This window comes from Dipteris shenzhenensis, chromosome 6 (assembly GCF_047967505.1).
Source record: "Dipteris shenzhenensis isolate YYH24624 ecotype China chromosome 6, Dip_SZ_1.0, whole genome shotgun sequence".
NCBI classification, from domain to species: Eukaryota; Viridiplantae; Streptophyta; class Polypodiopsida; order Gleicheniales; family Dipteridaceae; genus Dipteris; species Dipteris shenzhenensis.
The window spans coordinates 23341975-23350900 of NC_141601.1; positions in this window are offsets into that span (position 1 = coordinate 23341975).

Sequence of the window (8926 nt, forward strand, 5' to 3'; positions counted from 1 at the left end):
ATTAGAGGAATTTGGAGCATAGAACAAGGCTTACTTGAAATTTCCATTCTTGCACAGTGATCTCTACTACGAATTGCAATGAGCACCCCAAACTTGAGCCATCTCTGATTGAAGACTAGCAAGTAAATCACACCCAACTTAGTTGAAAATCAGATGGGCAGTTTGTTCTTGACAAGGCCACATTGGGTGGGAAAGAAAGATGCTAAGTTGGTCACTCATCTAAAATGCAGCATGATGCATGGAAGTTCTTTACAGATTGAAGCTTTCCACATGGCCAGCATCATCTCTACGGTGTCCTTCAGGATCTCGTGCAGGCTAGCTTGGAAGCTGAATAAAGATGCATCTTTGGCACATGGTTTGGCAAAAGGGAGTTCACTTTGGACAAAGATTTCCCCTCCCCCCTGCATTTTGATGAGTACTTCCCCAATAGCTTGAATTGAAAAGGGAGGATTCACAAAATTGAGAAGAGCTTTTGAACCCTTTTCAGATTGTCTCTCAAGTGTTTCTACCTTCATATCCTCACTTAATCTCCATCTTCATCACTCACACTATGCAGTTATCTCCCTCTTGATCCTATAGCTCAATCCTCATCCATGCTTCCATTCAAGGAGCCAATTGCCTCTTTCCATTATCTAAAATTGGAGGTAACTAAACATTTAAGGAGACATCCTTCTCTCTTTTCATTACCCACCATAGGATGATGGTGAAGTTTAGGAGATGGCTCACTACTACAAGCGCAAAGGAAGGTTGTCTGCAATGTAAAGTGATAAGAGTACCCAAAATAGGTGTTTAGCCATGTCACTCATTAGCAAAAGGGGTGTTGCTCTCAGTCGTCAGCAATCCCTCCCTAAAAATCCTCGATGAAGAATAATGGTAAGATACATCCAACCAATTGAAGGAGTGGAGACTTAGGGTTGCGTGCTTCAGGCAAAAGTGATTGAAATTTTGCATTAGTTTGCATGTGTTTTCTCCACCGAGATAAAATCTCCGTTTGAAATTAGGCATATTCTGTGGATGCGGTCACTGTTGATAATTCACATGCAGGATCATCAGACAAGCCTGGAGTACTTGGACCTACACAAGTATTTACTGGTGAGCCTGCACCTTTCTTGGGCAGAGCAGCCCATGAAAAGATTTCTGGCCTCAGTCCAGGGCTTGAGCCCCATTCTCCTTTTTGGAAAGTTGTTTTTGATAATGAACAGACGAGGTCATCAAAAAGGGTCACAAGAGAACTTGATTATAATTGTACGTTTATTGATGATGAGATAACACCTTTCTCGGGAAGCCCGAGGTCTGTGAAGAGTCTTGTAAAACTGGTTGACTTAGAAGATGGAACCGACACACAGATGGGTGTTGTACCTGCACAGGCAGGTTTTGATGATCTCATAGAAGCAGCCACAACTATAGGAGATGCTGCTTCCAACTAGGAGACCAGTCCAGACGGATGGACTATATGAGATAATGGATAAAGGTACTAAGACAAAGCACAAGACCACACAGAATAATGCAGCTGAGGCCAGTCCATCAACTGCACAGATACCTACTAGCAGGGCAAAAAGGACTAAAACACCAAGTAATGCTGAGAAGGTATGCAAGTCTTGTAGCTCACCTGAAAGCAAGTATGCACTGCCCACGGGCCCGCAAGAGCTTGTAATTTTTAGATTTGTAATCTGGGTTTACCCCATGTAATGAAATGCAATCTTAATCAAGTCATTGGTATTATGATGTCTCTTATTGTAGTCTTAATATCTTCCAGTTATTACGCATGCTCTCCATCTGAACAGAGATCATAAACCTTAAAATAATTTGATTATCAGACATTAATCTTATATTGTCCTACATTTGAGGTTTGTGACTGCTTACCTCATCACTCCCCTCGAAGAACTTAAAAGCTGGGCACGGAATTGTATCTTATTAAAATTACAGTTTAAAAATTGGGAGTTGTAGATATTTGCACCCGTGTGTGAACATGTGTTAACTTAATGAGAGAGCAAGAGATGGAGAGAGGTGCCTTGATGAAGCTCGATCATGTTGTGGTTTGTATAGGTGATCAAAAATTAGCATTGGTCATGTATACAAAAGGTCCTTTCAAACCCCGGCATAAGATGAGTGCAAAGATAGCATGTGGTTTGCATCCGGGTCATCACAGGAGAGCACTAAAAACATAAGTTGCAAAGATAGGGATCATTCATAGTACACCAACAATATTGCAATACCCCTCATGAACTCAGAGAGTAGGATTTTTTTGTCTCCCCTAGGACATGACTACTACATGATCCCAAAGAGCAAGAATGCAGAACGACGTGCACTTGTGATAGACATGAAGGGTGTGTTGATTCATCATCACAACCATGAAAAGCAACTATTCTGGCCCCGATCGCATTGTCAACGACGGCAAGTATGAGACTTCCACAGAGGGCCTAATTGTGACTTGACATTTTTGGTGCCAGAGGACGCAGAGACTTTTTTGTGTTGGGCTGCTCGATCGTTTGATGTATATATATGGATCTCCCAATGGAGATGTAACCTGTTGTGGCACTTTAAGTTGTGTTTTCCTGGCTTGAAGAATGTTATCTCAAGATTTTTGGATCAGGAATATTGTGACAGGCCACATTTCACCATTTCTGATGGGAAACCAATCTTTTTCAAGCACCCGGGAGCAATACCCTTTCTATGTCATGTCGAGCACCGTGCTTCTAGATGACAACTTCTACAAGTGTATTGGAAATCCAGAAGGGACATTTTGTGTACTCCTAAAGTTAGATTGTGCATTGGCAGCACAATTTTCTGGTTAAGCATGTAAAACCCTGGTTATGGCGATGTCTGAACTCAAGGGATCACCAACAGTTTTGCATATGAAGATTACTTTGTGCTTGGGAAGATACAGATAGCTTGCTAGCTGCAGAAAAGTATGATGTGCAGCCTGGATGGGTGACGGCCCCAATTGTGGAGGTGATTGCTTATGGGGCATCTTACATGTTTATCAAACCAAGGTAGAGGACGTAGTTTACAAGCTATTATCTGTGAAATTGTTCAAGGATTGCAAATACTACCTGTAACCTTAGTCATGTGCCTTGTTGTTGTTTCATGAGGTGTAGTTTAGGGCTACTGGATCATGTACAATTGTTCAACTGGATCATGAATATAATACCAGACCATGTAATTATTCAATTGGATAATGATTGTATTATATTTATCTCTATGACTTGCATCCTGTCTTGCCTAGCTATAGTGCTTTCTGAGACTGCTTGCAAATATTATCAGTAACTTGGATCATGGCCCTATGGTTGGATCATGAAGTATTACTTTTGCTAATGGATCATGACCATTACTTGACTAATGTATATACAATGGTTTCTCACTATTTGGTACAGCCAATCATACTTAGCTTCTTTTTTTGGGGGATACAAATAAACAATCATAGAAAATGAAAGCAAGAGTAATTAAAATGTGGTCTAGAGATCATAAGGCATGCTATTGTAGACAATCTCGTACTCTTCAAGTGATAGCAAGTACAAGTTTCTCTCTCCCTCAATGGCTTCCAGTGGAAACTTGATTGACCTTCCAAGATGGGAATATAATATGGCCTCAGGTTTATGATCAAGAAGCTTGTAGCGGCGGTCACTTGATGACCATAAAAGAGACCCTTCACAACAAAGGAGCTTGCAGTAATTAAGTTGCCCCAATCATCCTTCATAGCCTTTTGGCTCTTCTCCTTAGCTTTGGTACACTTCAAGATGTAGAAGTTAGCACCCTCTTCATTGTCTACCTCTACATTCACTATAAAGTTGTCCCCCATGCAAAGAGCATCGCTAAGCATTTCATGATGCCCTTTGAAGAGAGGATCCTCAATAAGCTCCTCATCAGTATCCAAAACATCTGCATCATCAGGAACAATGATGTGATATCCCCAACTGGGCACATGCTTCTTACTAGTGTAGTGTCCCCAAGACTCTTGAATACAAGCATTGTACTAGCACAACAACCTTTTCATTGCTATTTGACTAACAACCCCTTGCACATCTCCTCGTATACAATGCATGGATTGTGTCTGTGGCACAGGTTGATAGTCCCACTATATAGATCTATCAATATCTCCTTCCTTAACCTCCTAAAACACTCATGCTACATTCCTCTCCTTAGATGTATAGCTGGCTTGAGCCCATGAGATAAGTTGGTCCTCAAAAAATCCACAACATCTCTTGCATTTTTTAAGGTGGCTCCATTTGGCTTTAGTTGTTCATGTGTCAATGCGCTCTTCACAACAAGCCTAACCCCATCGTGCTCGCTCTTTCCATGTCTAGATCCAAAGAAATTCCATGTCATCTTAAACCCACCCCCTTTTCAAATCTAGAAACGAAATAGAAAGGTCTTCTAGCCTTGAATTGAGAGGCTGCTCCATCCAACCAAACCCAATGCCTAGTCAGCTCCATCCCTTGATCTGACAACCACCTATGATGCAGCATAAAACAATGTTGGACAAAGAGGATGTCGTGGACCTTGTCATCTGAAATGAAAAAATGAAATGTCTTCTTCACCTCAGATCCAATATGGACATATGTTATGAAATGTTATGAAATGAAAAAATGAAATGTCTTCTTCACCTCAGATCCCATACAAACATATGTTATGTGGACAAAAATTGTAACGTGGCTAGAGTGCCAGTGCATGGACTGAATCTTGTTTTGCTCCTTGAAAGAATAGTTAAAGTAGTTAAGAAAAGGACAAGCAGTCATAAAGCACTGCCAAAGCATTAACAAGCACATGCAAAGCAGTAACAAGCACATGCAAAGCAGTCATCAAGCAGTCAAGAAAAGGACAAGCAGTTATAAAGCACGTGCAAAGCAGTGACAAGCACATGCAAAGCACTACCAAAGCACATGTAAAGCTCTGCCAAAGCACATGTAAAGCACTCTTCAAATAGAAAGCAGTGGACAAGCAGCCACAAATCAATGTTAAGGCACTTTCAAAGCAGTCACAAAACACATATAGAGAACTTGTAAATTTCATGCAAAGCACATTACAAGTAGAAAGCAGTGGAAAAGCACTCATAAAGCAATCAAGAAAAGGACAAGCAATCATAAAGCACTTCCAAAGCATTAACAAGCACATGCAAAGCACTGCAAAAGTAGCGCCAAACCACTGACAAACAGTCAAAAAATCAAACTGTCAACAGTTTTTAAAAAGAAAGCAGTGGTAAAGCAGTCACTGAGCAATTCTTAGTAGAATCTAAGAAGTCAAAAGCACATGCAAATAGCATGCCAAACCACATACAGAGCTTTGCTAAAACACTACCAAACCAATCACGAAAGCAAGTAGTGACAAAGCAGCACTAAAGCATTCTCATAGCACTGAAAAGCACATGTAAAGCACTCCTCAAATAGAAAGCAGTGGACAACCAGCCACAAATCAATGTTAAAGCACTTTTAAAGTAGTCACAAAGCACATACAGAGAACTTGTAAATTTCATGATGCAAAGCACATTACAAGTAGAAAATAGTGGAAAAGCACTCATAAAGCAGTTAAGAAAAGGACAAGTAGTCATAAAGCAGTGCCAAAGTAGTAACAAACATGCACTGCCAAAGCAGTCACAAAGCATTGCTAAATCACTGACAACCTGTCAGCGACAACATTCCATGTTCTTCGATGGGCAAGCGAGATTTTGCAGAGTAGAAGTTTCTCCTGTGGATACCCAAAAGCTTGGAAGCCTTTGTAATGCTGGAATCTTGGCATTCTTTCCCATCATAATTCATCAACATCATCATAGTAGACCTTTTGAAGAAAACTTCATCATGGCTCCGTGGTTGTTTGACATGGGTTAAGGTGTTGCATATATTGGATACGATTTCTTCCTGCAACAACTGAACTTCTTTGTTGGCACTGTGCAAATGCTTGATATTGGGATGAAACAAGATTTGCATGAAGATATCCTTTCTCATTTCTGAGTCCATTCCTCTTGTTTGTTCTTCAAAGAAGGAAACAACCTCCTTTGCTATCCTTCGTCTCTTATCCATGTTAGATACAACATTTGCCTGATCTGCCATAGCTCGCTTCGCCCTTGCTTTCTATCATTGCTTTCATTTCTTTGCAGCCTCGTACTCTTTAATAGTGTCTGCCTCTTTTTCTTGACGGGTCAGTTGCATCAATGTCTCTGCATTGACATCCTCAGGTCCCGAAGACAAATAAACTAGACGCATTTGCAAAAAGTAACATAAAGCATCGCCACCTGCCCTCATTTGCAATGTCATTTAAGAAATAGAAAAGCAAACATGTTTTCTGCAGAGGCATGTACCATTTTTTGACAGGAAATCTGAATATGAACTTTGATGGTCCTGGGGACACTATTAATCCAGCAAGAGTGTTTGCAAAGATTTCGTTGGTTTTAAGTGTTGCTACTCTGCTCTGGTCTCAATTTGATTTGTTCCTCACTGGTAGTGGAATTTGCAGACTCTACTTCACTCAGGATCTCACCTCTTCCACATCTGTTTTAAGTGTTGCTACTCTGAGGCTCTTTTTGAAATACAGAGAGATAGAATGCAAAGAAAGAACCAGGAGCGCCAACACACAGAGAGAGAGAGAGAGAGAGAGAGATCCTAGGTTGCATATTCAAAGTGGGAGGTTTCACAGAGAGAGGTTTCAGAAAGAGAAGTGGGACTGGCAGTTACAGTGTCTTTGTTAGTTAGTCATCATGGACGTGGGACGTGGTTTTTGTTTTAATTTACACTCCTAACCAGTCTCACAATCAATTTGAAATATGCTTTTACAAGCACTGAAAAAGTAGTTTCCATGGACACTGCTTATTAGTCCAGCTTATAAAGAGGTCAAAAGTTATAGCCTCAAGCTATTGCAAACCTCCTCTATCAAGTGTAGCTCTTGTTATATTTTCTCACTCCCAAGTGGCTCGTGGGTAATTCTCCTTAGAACTTGTGATTTTTCGAGGGTAAGGTCTCATTTGATTACAAATGGCATTTGAGCTAAGGTATTGCAATCTAGTCAAGTGTTGATTCGCAGTAGAGAACATGTCTTTGAAATTTCATCAACAATGAAACATATCTTGACCTATTTGTTTCTTTATTTCAAGCTCATAGAGGTCAAAGCCTTCTCAAGTTGAGCAAGAAGAAATGAACCCGCAACTATCTTCAAGAAGAAGCTGTAGCAAAGAGTTTTGTGTAAGGTTAGACATCAGTAAAGTTAGACATCAGTAAAGCTATAGCAAAGAGTTTTGTGTAAGGTTAGACATCAATAAAGGTGATCTTCATGAACCTTTGGCTCTTTGCAATGTCACACTGGTGCATAACCTTGCTTGATCTTCAAAGCCCTTAGAAGCAAGCTTAAAGCTATTCACTTACAGAGAATTTTGTTTAAGATTATGCAACACGCAACAAATACAAGCTTGAGGCTCAACTGAAATTCCAACTATAAAGCCATCATTATCTCATGCACACACAGATGATCTATTATGCATTTTCAACATATAAAACAAAAGTATTCCTTCCATTGTGTAACTCTTCTCTACCCATTTCTAACCAAATCCTTGCATGTGCCAACTTCCATACACATCTTCACATGCTTCTGTATTGTATTGCAACACAAACAAGTAAGGTTGATGCTTGCTTTCTTTCATGAGTGCACACTTTCTTCCCATAGGCACTCGTAGCACACATTATCAAGCATACACATAGGAATTGGCATATTAAGCGAATGAGGGAAATTTTCCTTTAACATTTGGTGAACATTGTGGGACACATGTAAAAAGAATAGTGAGTGTCACGTGATTGCACTAGAACGCCACCATACAGACATGAGTGTAGTGCACAGATTGGCCATGTGTTCATTGTTATGATTTGCATCTTATTTCTATTAGTTCTCACTTGAGACCACCCTAGCCCTAGTAGAGTAGAGCCCCATTTTCCTCGGCCTGCACCTTGTTTACTTCATCCCTTCGTATCACAGGTTCACAGTTGATGGCATGGACTCAATGCATCATGTGCCACATTTCATCAAGGCTCTCAAACGAGTACAAACCTATCCTTCCCTCCAGGGTCTGGGAGATTTGGTCTTGTGGCCAAATCTTTTCAAAGCATCAGGGCTTGGGGAGATTTGGCCATGTTGCCAAATGTTGCTAGCTTCTTTCAAACCACCAGGGTTTGGGAAGATTTTGCTGTGCTACCAAATGTTGCTAGGTTCTTTCAAATCACTAGGAAGATTTGGCCATATGGGCAAATCTTCAAACGTTAAATTAAAAAATTGAAAATCCAAAATTTAAAATTCAAATTTCAAGTTTCAAGTTTCAAATTTTGAAAGTCAAATCTAGAGATCCTACTTTCAAAAAAAAACTACATGCTTTTCATGATTCACGCTATGACACTTTAAAATCATACTATTACTTTAAAGCAAAATCTAAAACTATCAAAAAACCAAAATTTTAAAAGGTAAAGCTAAACAAACCTTTTAAACAAAGTATAAAAAGTAAAACTATGAGAAGGAATTGAATTTGTCTTCCTAGATCTCAAATGTGTAACTAGGGTGGTTTGAGAGCCTTAGGACAATGTCTTCGATGGGGTAGTTCTTGGAAAACACTCCTCCACCCTTGTTTAGCTAATCGTGAGCAAAAAAGCTCAAAACTATGTCAAAATGAGAGGTCTCGAAAGGCTCCCCATCCTAGATTTGTCCTAGCAGTGTGCACTCCATTGGGGGTTATTCTAACATAGCGTTAGAGTTCTCATCGATTTTAGCAACAAGAATTGTGTTAGATGATGGGTTCCCTAATCTCAAGGTGATTGTGGAGGATCCTGAGACTCTTTCAAACAAGATCCTCCTTGCGACTCTTGACGGGGGAGAGCTCCAATAGAGGGTGAGGGTTTTTGGGTCTCCACGTCAATGTCTTTGTTGTTTGCAAGTAGATGGGCCATCTGGCACAAGCCTG